Source organism: Hemitrygon akajei, unplaced genomic scaffold, assembly GCF_048418815.1.
Source record: "Hemitrygon akajei unplaced genomic scaffold, sHemAka1.3 Scf000109, whole genome shotgun sequence".
NCBI lineage: Eukaryota > Metazoa > Chordata > Chondrichthyes > Myliobatiformes > Dasyatidae > Hemitrygon > Hemitrygon akajei.
This window is the reverse complement of record NW_027331995.1, coordinates 1,347,988-1,370,949: the sequence shown is the minus strand read 5'-3', so window position 1 is coordinate 1,370,949 and position 22,962 is coordinate 1,347,988. Positions and strand designations below refer to the sequence as shown.

The 22,962-nt window shown below is 44.2% G+C and overlaps 1 long non-coding RNA gene across 1 annotated transcript; it reads left to right on the top strand.

Annotated features, from left to right (window-relative positions):
• Positions 1-4,860: 4,860 nt before the first annotated feature.
• On the top strand, positions 4,861-10,487 carry LOC140723321 (uncharacterized). The gene is made up of 4 exons (XR_012097863.1): positions 4,861-4,963; positions 9,303-9,368; positions 9,732-9,777; positions 10,382-10,487. It is a non-coding gene; the product is annotated as an uncharacterized lncRNA (long non-coding RNA).
• The last annotated feature ends 12,475 nt before the right edge of the window (positions 10,488-22,962 follow it).

Here is a 22,962-nt window from a genome sequence, read left to right as displayed (position 1 = left end):
TGACAGATCAGGTAGGAGAGGATTGGAGGACAGCCAATGTTGCTCTTGTGTTCAACCAAGGCTCTAAAAATACCCCAGGATATTATAGGCCACTGAGCCTGATATCAGTAGTACGAAATCTTTGAGTGTATTATGAGCGATCCGACATGTAACTATTTCATTAGTCATAGACAGATTACGGATTAAAGGCATGGTCCACTGAGTAGTAAGACATGTCCAATTAATCAGTCCTGCACCTGCAGTTATTTGTCATCTATATGACCGACCTGGATTACAATGTGGTCAACTGGATAGCAGAGTTGCGGATAACTCCAAGATGGGGGTGTAGTAGATAATGAGGAAGGCTATCATGGCTTGCAACGGGAGCTGGATCGAGTAGAACAAGAGGTTAAAAAAGGTAGATGAAATTTAGTGCAGATATGTGCGAGGTGGTGCACATAGTTAGGACCAACCAAGCTAAATCTTAAACAATGAACTGTTGGGAGTGTATTAGAACAAATGGAGCTGGGAATATTGTTCCGGAATTCATGGTAGGGTGCCGTCACAAGAAGATGAGAATGCATTTGGCACATTGTCCTTCATAAGACATGCTAGTGAATAGAGATGGAATGTTATGTATAAATTCTGTAGATATTGGTACGATATTGGTGAGGCGTAATTTGGGGTTTCGTGTATAATTTTCTTCACCTACCTACCTGGGATAGATGAAAATAACACTGAGCGATTAAAGATAAAATTTGCAAGGATGTTGCCGGGCCTGAAAGATCAGAGTTATAAAGGAATTTGGAACAGATTAAGACTTTATTCCTTGAAAGGGCAAGCACTGAGGGGATCTGATCGTGGTATACCAAATTATTAGCTCAAATGCAAGTGGTTTTCCAGGAATGTAGGATGGGACTACAAAAAGCAGTCATGGGTTAAGGTTGAAATGTAAGTAGCTTAAGTGAATGACGAAGGTAAATATCTTTACCTAGAGGGTTGTGAGCGTGTGGTACAAGTTGGTAGCACAGCTGATGCATGGAAGCGATTTCAACCTTTAAGAGAATGTTGTATGGCCTAATGGATGGTTGGGATATGGAGAGCAGTGGTGCCGTTCCAGTTCGATGGAGAAGTCATTGTAAATGGTTCGGCACGGACTGCATGGGCCGCTCAGTCTGTTCCTGTGTTGTACTTTTCTATATCTCTGACTCTGTGAATCTATTTGCTATCCTCCAATCTTCAGATGCATCATCTATCACAAAGCAATTAATTTTCTCTGCTAAGGCCCGCAAGAATTCTGCATTTGCCATCCACAGAGTCCAGGGGATATCTTGGCAGGAACTGGAGATTTATCCACCCTCAGAAATGGCCTACTTCTCTGTAAACTAGATAGGACTTACGGCTTTACTTCTGCATTTTCCCACTTTTGATTTTATGACCGTCTCCCGTGATCTTCCACATTTCTTTTGTGTCCACACATAGATTACTATTCGGAACTTCCACAGGACCAATGTTGTACCTTGAAACCCTTTTACCCTGATCATATTTATAGAATCCCCGTGGGATATCCTTTATACTGTCTGCTAGGAAAACAATATATTTATTTTTCTACTCTCTAGATACATTGCTCTTGAATAACTTAAACTACATAAGTACCTCAACTGCTCCTTTCTCCCTTCCTTCCCATACAACTTTTGTTCCTTAAGCAGTGCCTCAATATTTCTTGAGAATGAAGGCTCGCTAAACCTCATCCAATTTCCTTTTATTCTGTCAGTGACATACTGGCTTTGCACTCTCTATATTTCTCTTTTGAAGACCTCCCACTTTCCAAGTATACCTTTGCCAGAAAACAATCTGTTCAAATCCACACTTGCCGGTTCTTTTGTTCATCATACAAATTGCCTTTTCTGCAGTCCTGGGGGCCACAATGTCTTTTCCCATAGATACTGTGAAATTAAAATGAATTATGTACAGTGGATCCAAAGTATTGCCCTAAAGAAATTTATTTCACCAAACCTGTCTTACTCCCTAATAGGAGATCTAGTATAACACAGTCTCTGGATGGGACTTCTCTGCACTGACGAAGGAAATCTTCCTGAACGCAGTCGACTAACTGTATGCCTTTTGTGGTCTAGGAGTCCCAGTCAATATATAGAGATTAAATTACCAACTATAACCTCATGTGTCTCACAACATGCTGCGATTTTTCTTCAAATGCGTTCCATCTAAACCTCGTGGACTTCTCTATACAGCCTCTCCCACCTCTGTCATGTCTATCCCTCCTCTCTCTATCTCCACCCCCTTCGCTCCCAGCTCTTTCCCCCTTTCTCCATCTCTATCGCCCCGTCTGCGACCTTTTGTCTCATTCTCTCTTCTCTTCTCTTCGCTCTGCCCCGTCGACTTCGCCTATGTCTACACCTCTCTCACTGTCCTCCATTCCTTACGAACTCTCCCTCCTCTTCCTCTCCATACTCTTACCGTCTCGCTCTCTATTCCTCACCCTCCACCCTCAATGTTCAACTTCTTCTCATCCACAGCACCCCAACGCATTCCCTACCCACCACTACCGTGGACCCTCGCCATCACCATCACTTTCCAACTCGACCACACCCTCGCACTCAAACTCACATGCATCCTCCTGCGTCCGTATACCCATCATCATTTCCCCCGTTCACACTGACTCTCCATTATATTGGCCCTTCTGCATTGCACTACAGCACACTCTTACCGTGTCAGTCAGCCTCCCCCCTCCCAGCCACTTCCATGCCCTCAGACTCGTTTTACATTCGACCTCCATATCCTCGCGCGCCCTTTTCCCCTCACCCTTCCCTTTCACCTCTCCCCGCCATCAACTTCACTCTCCACTTTCCCTAAACCTCACCTTCAGAATTTCTCTCACCCTCATTCTCCCCATCATCCCTCACACTGACGCTCCCTTATATCAACAACATTTTAAAGGTAAATGGCGATTGTATCTGGGAAATGTTGGAGCTTGAATACCATGAGCAATCTTATTTATTTTGCGAAGTGTCTTTGCTGAGAATGCAATAAGCTGGTTTATTTAGAAGAGTCGGGAAAATTCTCTTTAAAGCCCCTCCAGATGTTTCGAGTCTAATTTAGATATAAATTGACCCTTGGTTATGTTCTTCATTACAGGTTCAAGTGGTCATTGCTGCAGCAGAAATGGTTGAATACAAGATTAAATCGACTATGTTCACAACTGAACGTCAGTGTTTTCTCGAACCGATTAGACTTGTCTTTTTACAGGACGGCCGCTCCCTGTTCTGTGGAATTTGCCGGGGCAGGCAGCCAGTTACACACAAACCCTGAGCTCCGACTATCACAGAAGAAAAACAACCCGCAGCTTCGAAATCAGACAACAATCTGGCAGCTTCACCCTTCATTTCCAGCCCATGAAAGCTATCGGCCTCCAACATCGGCTGTTCATTTTCCATGAACGAATACAGCCTGATCAAATGAATTCTTGCAGCTTTTTGTGTATTTTCATGTTTACGAAATGTTCGAGAAGGCGCGTATGAGGCAGTGAGTGGGCAAAGAAACGACTTGACCACATCGACAATGTCAGAATATTTGTGGGGGATTGAGATGAGAATAATTCAGCTACTGATACTTATTTCATATCTTTGTTTCAAAGCACCCAGTATCAGTGTTTTGTCTCAGTGATCAATAAGTTGTCAACAAATAGGTTTCAATGGGTACATTTACTGTCAGAGATTTGTTTACAATATGCTTCCTGAACTTATATTATTTTCTTCGCAAACATTCACCAACACAGATTAGTTTCTTAACGAATGACAGTAAAATGTTAGAAACCAGCTCTCCCCTCCCACGCCTAAGCAGCAGCAATCCTCACGAGCAAAAAAGCATCCGCATCTTCTACCGAGCATTCAAGCGTTTAGCAAATTATCAATAAAGCTACATACTTGCAGTATCCCGAAAACTACTCGTTCGCAGAGTATTTCTATATAACACAGGCTTGCTCTCCCTGCATAATAAAGGAAGGAACGGTGTCCCTGTTTCACAGCGGGAGGGGAGACGTAGCAAATCAACTCGCCGATTTATGGTGTTAAAATCTGTTGCGTCGTGAAATATGTATATATATAAAATTCTGTGAGTATTTGCAATTTCTCACAATGGCCAACTGAAGCAAATTTTCCATTACGATCAAGGACCAGTTGCTGTTTGGAGTTGGGGTGAAGAGCTGTAAGGAGATAGACGTGCCAATTGCAGGATGAAAGCGCAGATATTTCAAGCTAAGTTTAAATCAGCTAATTGTATGGAGTAGCAGGTATGACGGGCCGAGTGGCTTACTACGCAGTAGCATGTTCAGAAATGTCCCAGACAATTAAATTAATGTAAATCGATCCGACGAACGCTTGCGAAGGCTCACGAGTATTTTTCTTTGATTGAACGTAGCAGCCTCTGGGTGCAAATATTTCCTTCAGTTCCACCATTAAACTGTTTCTCCCGTTTTACAAATACAAATAAATTGTCCTGAATCGTGAAGCTCTTGGAAAATCTTTGAACAAAGTTTTTCACATGTGCTGTGGGGGTAAATTGTGGAACGTGTTTATTTTGATTTCAGCAGAAAGACGACTCCCGGAACCGGGAGAGTTGTGCGATATTTGAGGTGGATCTCTTCCAGCGCCGGGAAGTCCCGTTCCCACACCGGGTGGAGCCTAGAACCTCAAGAATCAGATCAGATCAGCAACCTGGGATCTGCTGAGCAAGAGCCCCGCCCTGCTGGTTCTGTTTGATCAGCAAGGAGGAAAAGTGTGAGATCGACACGGAAATCCAGACAGACCCTACGTGAACGCCGGGGAAGTTTAACGCAGCTTCTGATATTCCTGTCTGTGATTCCTCCATTTATTCAAGTTCCCTCTCCTTCCGCTGTCGGTGAGGGTGTGTTGGACCTGAATTGACCCGGGTCCGCACTGCACTCCGACCTGCTTCAACAAGCGTGGTAAGTGCTGTCTCCGATTCTCCCTAATCAGATGAGCGTTTACAGCTTATTCCACGATCGGGAGAATTCAATAGAGACGGGAGCTCTGAACTGTTCATTACCGAATTTATTATTGATCAAATAGATTAAAAGAAACGACGTCTTTACCTTCACTCGCATTCTCCAGTTGGTTGCTACAGAGTCAGTGAAGAAGAACTTCCCTAAACGGTAGTGATATTCGAAATGTCCCATGTTTTACGGTCCGGTCTCCACATTTCTCTCGCTCTGTCGATCATCTTGCGTTGCTCTCTCTCTCTCTCTCTCTCTCTCTCTCTCTCTCTCTCTCTCTCTCTCTCTCTCTCTCTCTCTCTCTCTCTCTCTCTCTCTCTCTCTCTCTCTCTCTCTCTCTCTCTCTCTCTCTCTCTCTCTCTCTCTCTCTCTCTCTCTCTCTCGCTCTCTCTCTCTCTTTAATTCTCTCTCTGTCTCAATCACTCATTATCGCGCACACACAGTCACATGAATTGACTTCAAACTGACTACAAACTGACCACAGAATTACAGCGACCATGATATTTTACTGTTGGAACTTCGCAGTTGAAAGTGCCGTCGATTGAGGTTTTTTTTAACTAAACCCCAATATATGGATACAGAGATTCAAATTGCACATGTCGTGTTTTTTGTATGTAACAGAGATATTTAAATACAATACTAAACTAGCTTTGTTCACGGTTGAAGGTGAGTGCGGAATCTCGAACCATTTGGATGTCCTTTCAGCAGAGAAGCTGCTCGCTGCTCTGAGGAATGTCTGCATGTCCATCCGCCCTGCAGACAGGCAGCAGCTTGCACACAGATAGTGTTCTGTGAGTCTGACAAAACTGCGAAACTGCCCGCTCCCTCATATCTATTAAATATCCCTCGCCTGCTTGTATGGTAGGAATTTAGTTTAAACGCTTGAAAATATATCCACACATTGGTAATACATTCTTGGTGAATTAAGGTGATAATAGGTCTGGTATTTATAGCATTTCGGGTCTTTATTTCCGATAACCCCGTGGTATGTGTTTCGGGTCAGTAATCAAGAAGTCATTGCTCTCCTGTTACCCACTTCGGGCGGTGCTGGCCGTTGCTTTACTGTAGTTTCCTACCTGCACAGTCGATAGTTTCCACAATGTATGTCAAGATTAAAAACAATCTTCCAACCACTGGTTACGGTTTAAAGCCATCGTGCGACAAGCTGTGCAGCCAACATGTGTTCCGTCTCCGAAACTTGTCATTGCCCAGGAATGCATGTTGTTTGCTCTTTGTGCCAGTGTTTATTGCGGGTGTTCCGAACTGCTCTCCTCAATGTCTTGTAGAATGTTTGGATTCTGTTCAGGATCTCAATACACAACAAACAGCGATGGTGGGATTGACCAGTTACAGACAGTGGTAGGCGGCATTGCAGAGCGAATCCGCTTTCTTGGCAATATATAAACACGAAAGACTTTGACTACAGAGCACCTATAAACCAATTTAATGAGTACGGATCAAAGCATTTGCAAATAACCTGTCGATGACAAAAAATATTGTACTAAGCAAATCATCCTGATTTGTTGATATAGGTTATAAGCAACAATGGACCTTACACTGTCCCCGCTCTGCTCTCCTTGTCCACCCCCATCCACACACTGCTGTCTGTATGTTCTTAATTTACGTTTTCTCTTCGTTTCCCTCACTGGCTGTTCACAAAATCGAAATACAACTTAAGATTTTTATTCTTCTTCTGAGTATCAGCTGGATGTTTTGCAGAAATTTGTCTAATTTTCCATACGGAAGCTTCAATTTTCTTTTCTTTATTCCGGATGAAACATATTTGAGTCTTCCCGAATAGCGGTTACGGAAGCGAGAATGCAAAATGACAGGATGCATGGGCACAGAAGAGGAAGAGTCCATCATGAGACGAACACCTCAGACCTCACCCCTCTCGAGTGGGGACTATGGGTTCAGAAGCACTAGCCAGATGCTGGGAAGTGACGGTGGGTCAACGATTTCCGGGGACGGGGGGAAGGGGTAATATAGGTTAGATGTTCACCATTATTTTTCCCGGTTATTCTTAGACGTTGCAGTGAAGGTCATCTCTGGACGTTTTCCGTTTGTCAGGACATAAATCTGTGGGAAGGTTGTAACATCTTAAATTATATGCAAAAATATTTGAAAACAAATGTATAGACAACCATGAAAGGATTTTATTTGCACTGCCGTAGGCTGAAACTGACCATAAAAGTTATGAAATGGGGAAGGAAGTAGTGGAGTTGTGTTGTTGGCCAGTGGCCATTGACTGAGCTCAGAGGCTCATGTCTCCGGGACATGAGCAGCGTTTCAAGGAGAGCAGAGCGGGATCAGTACAGGGTCCATTTTTGCTTGTAACCTATATCAACAATCATGATGATTTGCTGTTACCTGCAGCAGCGTCCGCAATTCAAGTGTCCTTTCCGAGCAGTAGGAGCGAGTAGGCTTCGAAAAGCCTGAGATGTCATTTTGAACAGATCCCTAAACCGGCAGTGTCCTGAGTCCGGCTGTGTGCAGAGTGAAATGAAGGAGATGTCTTACCATCACTGACGAGCGGAGCAGTGCCTCCCGGTGGCATTCTTCTCTAAATCTGTCGGGGCGATGGGGATGTGGTCTTTGTCATTGGGGAAAACAGAAGAACAAAACCATATCGTCTTTATCCCACCCAAACGACGACAGGATCAGGCAGACTACTGTGCTGGACATCTTAATGAGGTTAAACGCTGAGACTCGGTTGACGATCACACAACAAACAGTGCGGTTAAGTTAATCTCTCGTGGGTTGGCAGACTACGTGTCGTCGTAAGTCACGCTCAGTTGTGCTCAGGTCGCAGAGGGTCGTGGTAATGTGGTCACATGTAAAATTTCCGAGATTTCTGCTCACACTAACAACAAGGTGTAGCTGTGAGTGAGTGGTTGAAAACATGAAAGATGTATAACTGTTAGCATGTCTACTTTGGTGCCGAATGCAGAATCATTGCTAACTGAAGAGAGATCTGCGGATGGTGATGTCCAGATTGCGGAGCTGTGCCACCACACCAGAGACTGAAGACCACAAATCACGAACTCACTGCCAAAATGTTTTTTTTAAATTCCCAGGCAGCCTGATTACTGAAGTGAGAAAGGTTCGTTCCAATTTGGCTCGGCGTTTTTTTTTTGCCGATTCAACCGGAAACTTATATACAGTACGTGGTGATGTGTGTGCTTTTGTGGCAGCAGTTCAGAACAAAGACAGAAGAATCGCAATGAATAAAAAGAGATGGGTGGGTGGATACACGAGGAAATCTGCAGATGCTGGAAATTCAAACAACACACACAAAATGCTGGTGGAACACAGCAGGACAGGGAGCTTCTCCTTATAAATGTTGCCTGGCCTGCTGTGTTCCACTAGCATTTTGTGTGTGTTGGGTGGGTGGTTAGATTGATTGATAGATAGATGGATAGATGTATAGATAGATGCATACATACATAGATGAATGGATAGATAGCTAGATGGAAAGTTCTCCAGTTGCCAGGGACTCAGCAGGCTGGACAAAGTGTTTCGGATCATGCTTCTGCTCTGTCATCTGGAGGTGATGTTGTCCAGCTGACTCCGGGTGAGCTATATTACCACTGACATCTCAAGCAACGCGGTTTGCTTTGTTGCAACGGTATTGTGTGAAGACAGGAACTCTGTAAATTGTAATAAATAAATATTTCGGCCAGACTCCAGATGTGTAAAGCGGAAGTGGTGACATTTTCATTCCAGTAACCTTCACTGGTCCAGAGGCGAGATGGAAAAACAATTAGATCGGGCATTGTAGAATGTGGGTCACCATTGTAGGAAGATACTGAATTTCTCTTTTCAGGTGAAAGTCGATTACCGCATTGTTTTATCTCATATACAGTGATTTTGTGAAAAGCGTGTTATGAACACCACACAAAGACTTTCTCCCTCCCGCAATTTTCTCCCCTCCCGTTTCCTCGCCCATCCTTTTCCTCTACTTCTAGGCCTTCTCTCTCGCCGTTCTTCCTTCGCTTTCCTAACTGAACAGTTTGGATTTATTTTCTTAGTACGGAGGAGATTGTATAAGGTATTCTACCTGATGGAGAGAATGGATAACGCAGACAGAGGGAATCGATTCCGATGTATCAGATTTTTCAATAGAACACACTATAGATTTAAGATGGGGAGTGAGAGTTGCAGCAGAATTGTGGAGTGTTCATCTTCAACCAGTTGTGTTGCTGGAAGAAGGGCTGACGGCTGCACAACTCTGTAAATGGTCCTAAGCCACTGGCAAGTGCTAAATAGTGACTGATCCTGTTTCCTGCAGGGTGAAGATGCTGCCTGTCTACTTGCTGATTGCCTCGCTTGTCATTGGGGCTGACTTGAGTGAAAGGTAAGGACTGAGCGAAGTTCCATTTGATCCGCAACCCTACATCCGTCACTCTGTCCCAATAACCTGCCCAGCTCCACTTCCGATCGCAGCTGTACCTAGACCCGCATCTTATCCTTGCCCTGCTTTGCTCTCCAGCACGGCATCGGTCATCAAATCAACCTCCTTGCAAACAACCTGCCCCCCATGTACCAGGTTCACCCCACTGTATCCCTGTTACACTTGTGTTTTATTTTTTTGTTCACCGAGTCCATGGCCTGCACTGGCTCACTTCTGATGATCCACGGTACACTGAAGTGTGAGGGATGTCTGATTCAGGAGTTGGAACTGAGCTGTTTATTTCTCTCAATGTGTTTCTGCTTTCAGTCATTGTCTGGGATCTGATGTCCTGTGTACCACTGCGGATTATCAGGTAATGAGATCACGATTATCACTGCTCCCCCCTCCTACAGACAGAGCCACCCTCTCTCCTTCAGTCGCATCAGTTCATCTATCCCATAACCCGTTTCCAGTCGTGCATCACAACTCAGCGTCTTCATTTTTGCCTCCAATTACCAGTCAGTGCCTGGCACAAATCACATTTTCCAGGAACAGCCATGAGCAGCTTCCTTCTCGTCACGCAGCATCAGGAACTAGGGTGAATAGCATCGATCCTTTGCCACTGGGTCTGAACACAAATACACCTTACCCCTCATACTGGGGTTTCAGCAGCAACTGAAGGACTACAGGCAATTACCTCCAACATTAGCCTGGGAGGGAAGGTTTGAAGAGCAAAGTAAAAAGTATAGGTAGTTTGTCCAGTCTTTGGAAAGGGGTACAGAGGAGCTATAGTAGAATGTTCTCTGGATAACATGAGAATAGGAGGATATACACGTTGCTTAGTGAGTGGGACTTAATTCACTTCGACATTAATAACGAATTAACCTTGTTCCACCCTCTCCGCCCGGCTCTGAGCCTTACACCACCGTCCCCCTCTTCCAACTCAGCAGAATAACAACACCATCGTCTATCAACAGCTCCGTCGTTACAAAGAATCGGTCTGGGTTGGAACACACGTGGATGTCAGCATCAGCCCCAAGGTTGACACTTTCATGCAGCTCCTAATCAGCTACACAAGAGGGGAAAACTCTGCAGGTAAGTGCGGAGCGGGGGTGGGGTGGGATATCAAGAAGGAAGCGGCGAGTGTCACGGCCCTATTGTAGGGGAGCTGCCCGTTCTGCGACTTCATCATTTCAGAGCCACTCAGTCTGTGTCTCTGCATGCGTCTTCCCCTCGCGAAGAGCTGATCCACAAACCCTGGTGAATTCAGGTTTAGTAGTAGCATCACATTCCAAGGTAGGGTTTGTGAATGTGGAAAGCATATGGGAATCAGATAATTAGACTGGATCTAAAACACAGCCGAGAGTAGCTGTCAGTTTAATGAAGAGAAAATTACACTATCAGCAACCTGAAAAACACAGAAAGATACAGACCCTCCGGCGCACGATGTTGTGCCGAAATGTTAACGACACTGAGATCAATTTAATCCTTTCCTCCTACACAGCCCTTCGTTTAAGCCATATATGTCAAACTCAAGGCCCGCGGGCTAAATCCGACCCGCGGTGGAATTATCTTTGGCCCGCGAGATAATATCTGATTACTATTAAAGCTGGCCCCAGTAATCGAAGCGCCTATGGCCTATGATATGGCTAATGCTGAGTTTATTCAGGTACCAGGTTTTCAGCGTTTTTAGTGTTTATTCGGCAGTCTTCTTTATAAGAAACGGAATTTGTAAAGTGAAACACTTTGTAGTTATAGCAGAGACTGAGACACATGAGAGCAGGCTGAAAAAACGGAGGCAACGAAAGCTGCGTTCGCACGCGTCCGACTGATCCGGCCCGCATGAAGCTGCATTTTGCTCAATCCGGCCCGTGACCTAAAATGAGTTTGACACCCCTGGTTTAAGCTGTCGTCCCTGTGCCCATCCCGGAGTTTGTTCAATGTTCCTAAAATATCCGACACCTTCTTCTGCACCATAGGAAGCGCTTTCCACGTACTCACCACCCTCTGTATGTAACTCTGCATCCAAAGTATGTGTTCCTCCAATCTCACTCCAGTTCTGCTTCCTTGTGCTAGTCCTTTCTAAGATGGGTAAAAGTCCAAGTGTCTTTCTTCTTCTTGAGCCCACTGTCCCATACTGGGACACAGGCTACCGACAGGAGCACGGAGAGTTCTTTATCCTTTACTAGACATTCAAACTGTCCCGATGAGAGAGATGATGTATTATACATCCCTAACCCATTCTCCTGCTTTTACCACACTGACTATTCAAAAATCTACAAACTCCGCTTTCAATATACTCAATTACTCGGACTCCTAGTACGGGAAACATCATCGTCTCGTCCACTCTATCATGTCCTTTCAATATTCGATATCATTCAATGAGATACCCACTTATTCGTCTGAACTCCAACGAGTACAGGCGTAGATCAATCAGATTTTGGTCATTTGTTAAGCCCTTCATTCCCTGAATCATTATTGTGAAGCTCTCCTGTACCGACTCCAATACCAGCACACCATTCCTGAGATAAGGGGCTTCGAACTGCTCACAGTGCCCCAGGTGAGGCCTGACCAATGTCTTCTCCTGCCTGGAACACTGTTTTCTCGTCCCGTCGAAATGAATGCTCTAGGATACTACCTATTGGAGACGTTCTCCCCCTCTGAATTTTGAAATTGCACCGTTTCTTTGAAAATATACTTCGGAATTATTCTTTCTTCTAAAGTGCATGCACACGCACTTCCCTATGCAACATTCCATCTGCCACTTGTTTACTCATTCTCCCAAACTGCATCAGTCCTCCGGTCGTTCAGCTTTCTGAGTAGCTTCTTGCAATAGCAACTGTACTCATTTATTTTCTCCCAAAGTCATTCTTCACCCAGAGAAAAATTCAGTGATCCAAGAACCTGAAGCCCCTGCACCAGCTTCCCAGCCATACAGATATCTGCCAAATCATCTTTCATCGATCCGCATTGGCGCGTGGGACAGTTTGCAATACAGAAATTGCTATCCTGCGTCCCAGCATTTTGCCCAGCTCTCTAAATACGTTCTTCAGCACCTCTTTGCTTTGCCTTCTACATCATTGGCATATATAAGCGATCCCATACTTCTCTTACCCTTGTACCCGAGAGGCAACGATCCATTCGGGTGTCTCGTTCACGTCCAGCGATCTCTTTACTGTCCCTCCGACTATTGAATCCTGATCCACAGCCTTTTCTCCCTCTTTCCCTTCTGCACACGGACACATGCTTAGTGCCAGTAACCACGTGTCCGTGCATGTCCCTGGGAGGTAATCCCCCATAAGGTGCGATGCGTCACTTTAACTCAAAATTAATAGGGATCAAAAGGGAAATGAGCCATAAATTCAATAATATAATTCATTGGAGTATAACGCAAAAAGAAACGATCATAACATAGTTCTACCTGGAACACCACCAGGTATCGGCAGCCAACAAGAAATGGCTCCCTTTATTCCCTTTCATTTCGTCTTAGCAAGCAGTCACTGTTTTATCCATGCTAGAATCATTCCTGTAATACTACGGGATCGAAGCTTGAAAACCAGCCTTGTGAGAGGCAACTTGATAAAGAGCTTCCGAAAATCCAGGTACACAGGATCATCAGATTCACTTTTTTCTATCCAGGTTATTATCTTTTTAATTATTTATGCAAATTAACATAGTGTCAAGAATAATAGATGATTAAATTCGTAGCTCAAGGATTAGAGTGGGAGAAGTGGTTTGAAATCATGGGAAATTATCACAACAATTGGGAATGGAAGTAGCCATAGCAGTGGGAGGGGCTGAACCTGGACCGGAGTGAATCACATAACTAGGGCTGTGGACAGCAAATTATTAATTTGTAGAGAAGTGATTCGAGAAATGTGGATAAAGTAAAAAGAAAAATGACCTTCCTGACAAAACACATTGATGAAGTTAGAGCAGTAGATGTAGTGTATACGGATTTCAGCAAGGCATTTGACAAGATACCCCATGCAAAGCTTATTGTGAAAATAAGGAGGCATGGGATACAAGGGGACATTGCCTTGTGAATCCAGAACTGGCTTGCCCATAGAAAGCAAAGTGTGGTTGTAGACGGGTCATATTCTACATAGAGATCGGTGACTAGTGGTGTGCCTCAGGGCTCTGTTCTGCGACCCCTACTCTTCGTTCTTTTTATAAAATGAGTTGGAAGAGGAAGGGGATGGATAGCTTAGACAACTTGCTGATGACACAGACGTTAATGGTGTGGGATAGTGTGGAGGGTTGTCAGAGGTTATAGCGGGACACTGATAGGATGCAAAACTTGGCTGAAAAGTGGCAGATTGAGTTCAACCCATAGGACATTCAAAGCTGCTACACAGATTAACTCTGGTTAATAAAGCATACGGTGCATTGGCATTCATCAATCGTAGGATTGAGTTTAGGAGCAGAGAGGTAATCTTGCACACGGATGATAAATTAAACGTGGGGTTGTGTAGGATGAAAGGGTTAAATTGATCTCAGTGTCGGTAAAATGTCGGCACAACATCGTGCGCCGGAGGGTCAGTACCGTTCTGTACTTTTCGACGATAGTGCAACTTTCCCTTCAGTAAACTTATATCGAGCCCTGTCGATAGAGGAGAACAGATGAGCGTTATTTTCCAAGCGTTGCAGAAGGCGTTTGATAAGGTGCATCATAAAAATTATACATGTGAGAGGGATGCAGATAGTTGAGTGTGATATATTAGGATGGATAGAGGATTGGTTAACTCAGAGAAAGCAGAGTCAGGATATATAGTCGTTATATAGGCGAGATTCTCCTTTGTCTTTCCTGCTTAATAACTTTTTAAATACTTATGCAAATTGGCAGACGGTCAAGAACATTAGAGAGTTAAATGCGTAGCTCAATTTTCAGTGTGGGAGTAGTAGGGTTGAATTCATGGGAATTCGGCAACAGTTCTTGGGAAGGAGGGAGCTGTACCTGAAACGTGATCGGCCCTGAATCCTAGGGGATCACATACCTAGGGCTGTGGACATGGGTTTAAACTAAATTGTAGGAGAATGGTATCGTTAGTTTGAATAAGCATGGATAAAGTGAAAAAGTGTGGATAAACATAATGACATGTAAATGATAAAAAACAGAAATTTAAGAGTTGAGTGAGGAAAAGTCAAGCACAGAAGTGTAAAAGTTTGCAAGATTACAAAAGCACAATGAGTGTAAGGGCACATCATTTGAATGTGGCTATAGGTTCATCGAAACTTCTGTAGAACTCAGCAGGTTTGGTAAGAATGTCTGTGGTGTGTTGGTCTTCAGTGTCTGGCGTCGTCGCAGAAACAATGGGAATTTTTTAATGAAATTATTGGAAAAAGCACCTGAATGGTATATAATGCGGTGGTGTATGTGGGAGTGGTTGATCTTCAAGTAGGTCATAATGTCATCAGAACATGGTAGGATGGAGTTCCTCCTTCGCTTTCTATTGAAACTCCTGTTTCTGTTTCCAGTGAGAAGTATAAATCTTTTCAACTTTCTTCATCACCCCTAGGATTGTGGATCCAAAACAATGGACAATTTCTCATTTCATTCACCGGAGATGGAGAGATTACAATGTATATTTTGGTTCCCGAAGAACTTTGGGAAAACCCTCCAACTCCAACAAGCCCACAAGTGAGTACCAGCTGGAACCTGAGCGGTCGTTATATTTTGTCTGACCCGCAGGCTGAGGTCGGGAACTAGATGGGGAGGCCTGCTCAATGGGGTGATGGTTACATTTTTGTCTGCCTTTCAGCTATTGAGCCAAAGACATGCTCAGGAGGTAGGAATGCAGGCTTTGGCCAATATGTGGAATGTTTAGGACCAGAGTATGTCGATGTTTTTCAGGACGTGGGAAACACTGCTCCTCGTGATGCTTTTGATGTTCCTTATTAAGGGAGAGGGTTTTGGTCTACTTAATTGCAAACAATAAAGTACGTCGAATTCAGCACAGTTTCCTCAAGGGGAAATTACACCCTGCAAATTAGTTGGGATCCGTTGAGGACGCAACAGACAGGATTGACAAAGGCGAGTCAGTCTTTGATAAATAAATGTATCTGAATCAAAATCTGAGGCCGCACTAAGGTCAGTGGATGTGGCAAATCAGGAAGTTGGAGGCACTGGCGGATGTGCGGGATAAAGGTGAAAGCATATTTCATTTCGGAAGTCTCGGGATCAAGAAGGGAATGCAAGGGAACGTGTCGCCCATCAGGAGAGTAGGGTGAATGTAAGCAAAACCGGGAGGTCATCTCAGATATGACCTTACACCTGAGTGAATAGTCGGACAGGACCGATAAATGGTCGTGTATCATATTGTTCCTGTTTCAATTTCTACGGTGTTTCTACTTTGCAGACGTTTATAACTCGTTTCCCGACAATGGACGTGCTCTCCAGGAGGATTCTTTGGAATGCCATGACCCAGGCAAATGACTTCAATCGCACGCTCACTGAGCAGAATGCCAAATTCAACAACTCCTTCTTCTTCGTGTCTTTCTGCACATGGTAGGTAACACACCGAGGCGTGTAGTCGAGTCTGCCTACCGGGGCATAGAAATGTCTCTCCTCGGCGTTTGCCAGGAGGGAGAGTACCTGCATTCTGGTCGCAGCCTACGACTCTGATGGCGAATCCTTGTGGATTTGTTATGGTCATGGAGAATGGTATTCTATCCTTGTGTTTCTCAATTTTTCTTGGCAGACTTCTGAAAATAAAAGCGTGCTGACTTCAATCCTTTTTATTCGATACTTCAAAATAATTCTAAATGTCATCCTCAGAAAGATTTTGCCAGCAACTAAGTTAGACGAAATGACTCTGAAATACTGTTCATAAAACGAGATGATGAAGGCGGTTTTGGGCCGAGTGGCCCATCGGGTCTGTCGACAGTTAATAATTTCTGATTCATTATCTCCCTCAACCCCATTCCACTGTCTTCTCCCTATAAACTTTGATAACTTTGCTAATGGAGATCGTATCAACATTCACTTTAAATGTCCACAAGAACATGGAGACCACGTCCATGTATAGCAGTGAATTCCTTGGATTCACCATCCTCTGGCTGAAGAGATGCTTCGTCATCTCGATACAAATGGGAAGTCCCTCTATTCTTAAGTTTGCACTCTGGTCCACTCTATGTCGGCAGTTCAGCAGATTCCTGCTCATTGTTCTAACCTCCTGCGAGTACAGGGGCAGTCCCATACAACGCTCCTCTGAGGATAACGCTTGCATTTCCGATAGCATTCTTGTGATTGTCCTCCTGAACATCGCCAACGCCATCGCACACTATGCTGTGTAAGGAGTCCACCACTGCTAGCAGTACACTGAATGTATTATGATCAGTGATTCATGAATCCTCAGCATTACCTCTTTGCGTTGGCATTTTAATCCTCCCGAATTGAATGCTGACACTGCATTTGCCATCCTTGCTGGCAACAGACCCTGCATGTTAACCATCGGGGAATCCTGCACGAAGATACCAGCATCCATTGGCACATCTTATTAAAGGATTTTCACACCGTTGAGGAAGTTGTTTGCGCTTTTATGCATTCTACAAAAGTGCATGGCCATCAATTTCCTGACACTGTATTCCATCTGACAAATCCTTGCCTCATTTCCAAATCCGTTTTAGTACTTGTGAATTTCTCCGACTTCCTCAAACTTCGGCAGCACCAACCCACCACCCCCACCCACCCTGTTCACTAACCTTCGTAGCGTTTGCAAAGGTGGACACAAAGTCAGCCATTTCGTCATCGAAATCATTTACATATTACGTGAAAAGTCCCGATGACAACTCTGATTCCTGAGGAACAACACGATAAGCTGCCAGCTAACCAGATAAATCCCCATTTGTTCCAGCTCTTGCCCTTCAGTCATCGGTCTCATGTAGGAGACATTGTTAACCTGCAAATATACCTTCAAGCATGGATCCGGGCTTATGTACCTTCAGATATGTCAGCCTTCGGATCCACCTCCAGTCTATTCAGCTTCCCGATCTACCTTTAGACCTTTTAGCTTTCCTATCTAACTTCAGAGGATTTAGCCTCCCGATCTATATTTTCACCTTGGTTTCCGGATCTACCTGTCTCATATCTTCCTGATGATTTGATTTCACTTTCTACCAGCAGAGCATTACAATCCCCTTTCCCTTCATGCCTACACTTTCGATACAATATGCATCCTTTGGACATTCAGTTACCAGCGACAGTCAATCTTCTTTTTGCCATGGTTGAGCGAAGCCTGCAAAAACATACTCGCCATTCTGGAACTGTGCTTCAAATTCATCGACCATACAGAGTACACCTTGGCTATTAAAAAAAAAAACACCGTCAGTCCTGTAGTCACCCTTTTCAATTCCACATTGCTGCTAATCCTGTTGACTGCAAATGTATTCTATTTTCAGACTCTCCTTTGCTGGCCGCCTCACTACACACTGGCTCTGTTTTAAAACCAACTACTACAAGTTTGGCGCTATCAAACGGTTCTCATCACCCTGCTGAATTAATTTAATCATACATGTATCCGCAAGCACTTTGGATTCCTTCGGTCTCCGGGTGTAACCGTCCCTGTTGTACAGATCATGACTTCCACGGAAGATATCCCAATGATCCATAACTTTTTCCATTGCCCCCTGTACCAGATAGTCAGTCAGGCATCGACCTGTAAATTCATTCTGTTCATACCTTCATTGGTACGTGGAATAGGGAACAATCCGGCGATTATTAACCTTGAAGTCCTCTTTACCTGTTTTCTACTTAATTCCCTAAAACCCCTATTTATGACCTCATCACTTCGTTTACCTATGTCATTGGTAGACGAAATGCAGCAAGACTTCTGGCTGTTAATCATTGCCCTTAGAAACATTGAAAATTTACAGCACGACACCAGCCCTTCGACCCCCAGTGCTCTGCCGAACATGTCCATATCTTAGAAATATCTAGGCTACCCCAGGCCGTCTATTTTTTTAAGCTCCTTGTACCGATCCAGGAGTCTCATAAAATACTCTAACGTTTTCGCCTCCACTACCACCGTCAGCAGCCCATTCCACGCACTCACCACTCTCTGCATAAAAAACGTAATCCCGGCATCTTTTGAAACATACTTCCAAGCACCTTAAAGCTGTGCCCTCTCGTGTTAGCCATTTCTGCCCTCGAAAAAAAAAATCCTCCGAGAATGCACATGATCAATGCAACTCATCATCTTTTACTCCTCTATCAGGTCACATCGCATCCTCCGTCGCTTCAAAGATAAAGGGCCGAGTTCACTCAATCTATTCTCATAAGACATGCTCTCCAATCCAGGCAACATCCTTGTAAATCACCTCTGCACCCTTTCTATGGATTTCACTTCCTTCCTGTAGTGAGGCGATCAGAACTGAGCACAGTATTCCAAGTGGGGTCTGACCAGGGTCCTTTAGATAGATAGATAGATAGATAGATACTTTATTCATCCCCATGGGGAAATTCAACATTTTTTCCAATGTCCCATACACTTGTTGTAGCAAAAAAACTCATTACATTCAATACTTAACTCAGTAATAATATGATATGCATCTAAATCACTAACTCAAAAAGCATTAATAATAGCTTTAAAAAAAGTTCTTAAGTCCTGGCTTAAGTCTTAAGTTAGAGCTGCAACATTAACTTTTGGCTCTTGAACTCAATCCCACCGGTTACGAAGGTGTGCCTTGTTTACCACAGAGTCAACCTGAGCAACAGCTTTGAGTATCCTGTGGGCTCGGATCCCAAGATGCTGAATGGATGGGTGGGATCCTCAGTAATACCAAGCACCCTGCGTATGCATCACTGCTGATAAGTTCCCCAGATGAATGTTAGGGATTTCCGTATGAACCTCTCAACCGTTCTCACTGTCAGTTGTAGTGACTCCAGGGCCGATTCTCCTCTGCTCCTATGCCAGATGGAGATACAATTGGCAAGATGTTCGCAGTCGTACTCCTCTAATTTGCAGTTCAGATGAGTTTGGGAGCTTGGCTTGCCCCAGTCTATTTCGGATTGAAGTTGCAGCTGTGCTTCCATGTTCAGGTGTTATTAAGTCACCAGGTGAGGTCATCGCTAATGTGAACTCCAAGAAACATCATAAATGAGTACTCATGTTAATAAACAAAATTATTCTCAATTTGAGAATTCTTGGGTGAGGGGGTGCTATAATGGGAAAGCAAAAGTGGAGTACCTCTCCCAAAATTCTGTCCACGCGGCTCAGAAGGGTCCGGAGCGATTGTCGGAGGATTTGCTGGAACTTTTGCGAGTGTTTGAAGCTGACATAGCAGGAAAATGGGAACATGTATTATAGAACTGAGGACGAGTCAGCAGGTTTTGAAGTAAATGATGAGTGTAACATGAATATAAGAAAATACATGCCAATGGTTGCGTACAGATGGAGACAGAGTAAGCAGCTAAATTGTAGCTCACAGGGATAATTCAAAACGGCAAATAATGCCGGACTAGACGTGATACATGTGATTGAACGGGCAGAGTATTTTGAACAATGTAGAGCAACTCATGACGCAATTAGAAATTAGTCGGTATGAGATGGGGCGCCGCTGAGGCATGGCTAGCAGAAGGCCGTAGTTCAGAGATCAGCATCGAAAGATACTCTTTGCATCAGAATGACAAACAGGAAGGCATAGGCGGTGGTGTGGCTCTATTGGTAAGAGCCTATGAGAGGGCTTCTTAGGGCAGCTTGTTCTCTAGGCAATTAGGCGAAGGCTATCTCAGATTGGATGTTGTGTTTTAACGAACATCTTATTCGACAGCTTAACGTATTGGAATCCTCAGGAGGCTATGATCAGAACATGATTGAATTCGGACTGACATTTGAAAGGGAGAAGCATAACTCACATGTATCAGTATCGCAAAGGAATAAAGCAAGTTACGGAGGCATGATGCACGAGCTTGCTCAGGTGGATCGGAGGGGCATACGGGTGGTGATGACGGTAGAGCAGAGATAGCTGAAGTACTTTGGAATAATGTACAAGGAGCAGGATAGTCATGTTCCACAGAGGAAGATGTTCTCAAGTGGTAGAGGAAGGCAATCTCTTATTGTCACCGTATCTTAAAACTTTTCTTCCAATGTCCATTTCTTGCCCGTCTTAATCGCACAAAGTGCATTGCTGAGATCTCAGGTGATCGTTCACTGCTCGGTCTTTAATCCAGTCCATGTGCTCAGCCTTTTTCCATGTTTCATCTGGTCCGGCTCTGAACTCCCCTCTCTGACCCGGCCCATCGCAGTTCTGCGTCGCTCAGCAACCCGCTTTGCTGGCAGGTCCTCTACTTCTTTGTTACCTTCCTATTCTTCAAACTCATCCCTTTTCAAGCTGAACCGATTTAACGTTCTGACAACGAGTCAGAACAGAGGGACGCTGTGTCAGGATCGGGAAATGGTTCAAAGGATAGAATAATGGGCCGGGTAGCAGATGTGTTACAAATAACGGTGCTATAATTATTTATACTTTTCCCCACAGGAAAGTCAGACGCAGTGTGCGTGCACCTGGAAAGGGGTAAGTGAGAGTCGAAAACTGTGTCTGTGCGCAGGGTGATAAGTTAACCAAAGTGTCGATATACGCGTTGGGTGCTCAATCTGACGAACAGGTCGGATGCGTTCAGTTAACACCATGTGACCGTAGCTCGTTAAACTGCCTCATGTGCGGCGCCTTTCTGAAAATCTAAGGACACAGAAACAATTGACTTTACTTTCCTTTAGCTGAGGATGAGCCAGCGATTTCACAGGTAGATGATGTGTGTGAAAAATGCCTGTGAGGGATCATAGATCAATGATTGAGAACAAATACAGACAGAGCATAGAGGTAAATTCTACTGCAAAATTCAAAGTGGCTGAGAATACAATACTAAAGAAGTTGTATTTAAATGCAAGCAGCATTCTGAATAAGGTGGACGAACTCGTGTTGTTATGACGTCATGGGCACGCCCAACTCTTACGTCAGAATGCTGTTCATTGACTTTAGTTCGGCATTCAATACTGTGATCCCCTCCAAGCTGATCGCCAAATATCGTCAGCTTGGTATCAGCTCCTCCCTCTGCTTTTGGACCTTGGACTTTCTGACTAACAGTCCCCAATCTGCTAAGTTAGACTACCTCTCCTCCTCCATTCTCATCCTGAATACTTGCGTTCCTTTAGGCGGTGTGCTGGCCATCTTCTGTACGCCCTATTCACCTATGCCTGCGTTCCTGTACGTTGCTATGATTCCATAATCAACTTCTCAGACGTCACCACGGTGGTTGTCCTGATCACAGGGGATGACGAGATGACCAACAGGGACGAGGTCCAACACCTGGCTACGTGCTGTGCCGACAGCAACCTGGCCCTTAACACAGAGAAGACCAAGGAGATCCTTGTGGTCTTAAGGCATGCTAGGAGCCACACTCATGTACCCATCTGCATTAACGGAGCTGTAGTGGAGCGTGTATCAAGCTTCAAATTCCTTGGTGTCCACATTTCCGATGATCTTACCTGGTCCCTGAACTCCTCCATCCTGATCAAAAAGGCGCAATAGCTCCTTTATTTCCTGAGGAGCAACAAAAAGTTCACCTCTGTCCCAGGATACGGACTAACTTTTATCGCTGTACTATTGACCCCACCAATTGCATCTTAGGGTGACATGGAAGTTGTCTCGTATCGGACTGCAAAACACTCCAGCGTGTGGTTAAAACAGCCCACCTGATTAACTGCACCAAATTGCCCAACATTCAGAACATCTACCATCAACGCTCCCTGGTCAGGGCATAAAGATTTACCAAAAATGCATCTCACCCTAATCATGGACTTTTTTCTTTCCTCCCATCCGATAGGTGCTACAGGAGCCTCCACTCCCCATTCAGCAGGCTCAGGTAGAGCTTCTTCCCTGAGGCTGTGAAACTGCTGAACCTCACATCACAGCGCAAAACAGTTTTGCATCCATATTGTCCTATCTCAGTACTTTTATATTTGAGTGCTGTAGCACTTTTTATTCACAGTTGTGTTTTTTTTAGTAACACTATTATTTTGTACTTTTGGCTCGAAGCTAATTGCATTCCATTGGCTATGTATCTGTACTTGGCACAATGACTATAAAGTTGAATCTAATCTAATCTAAAGTAATCGCTGAGTAGTAGTTTAAAGAAAGTTGGGTGCTTAACATCTAAGGATATACTTTTTATTTAATTAAAAGACAGGCAAGATGGCATATCCGATGGGTGGCTCTCTTGGTAATGGTATTCTATCGTTAGGAAGAGATGACTTAGTGGAATTGGTGGAATTGGGAAATTGCAAGGGTAAAACATATTGTAGAAATCATATATGACATCGAAATGGTAGACACGATGTGTGGTTTAGATTGCAGTTGGAGCTGGAAAAGGCATGCAAGAAGGAAAATGGCAGAATTATAATGGAAAATTCAGTATGCAAAACGATTGAGAAAGTCATGTTGTGTCTGACCGCTCGGGAGGAATTTAGAGCAGCTTGTGCTTGACCCTACTCGGGGAAATCTATCTTCAACTGGATGCTCTGTAATAACCCAGATCTTATTTTGGAGCTTAACGTAAAGG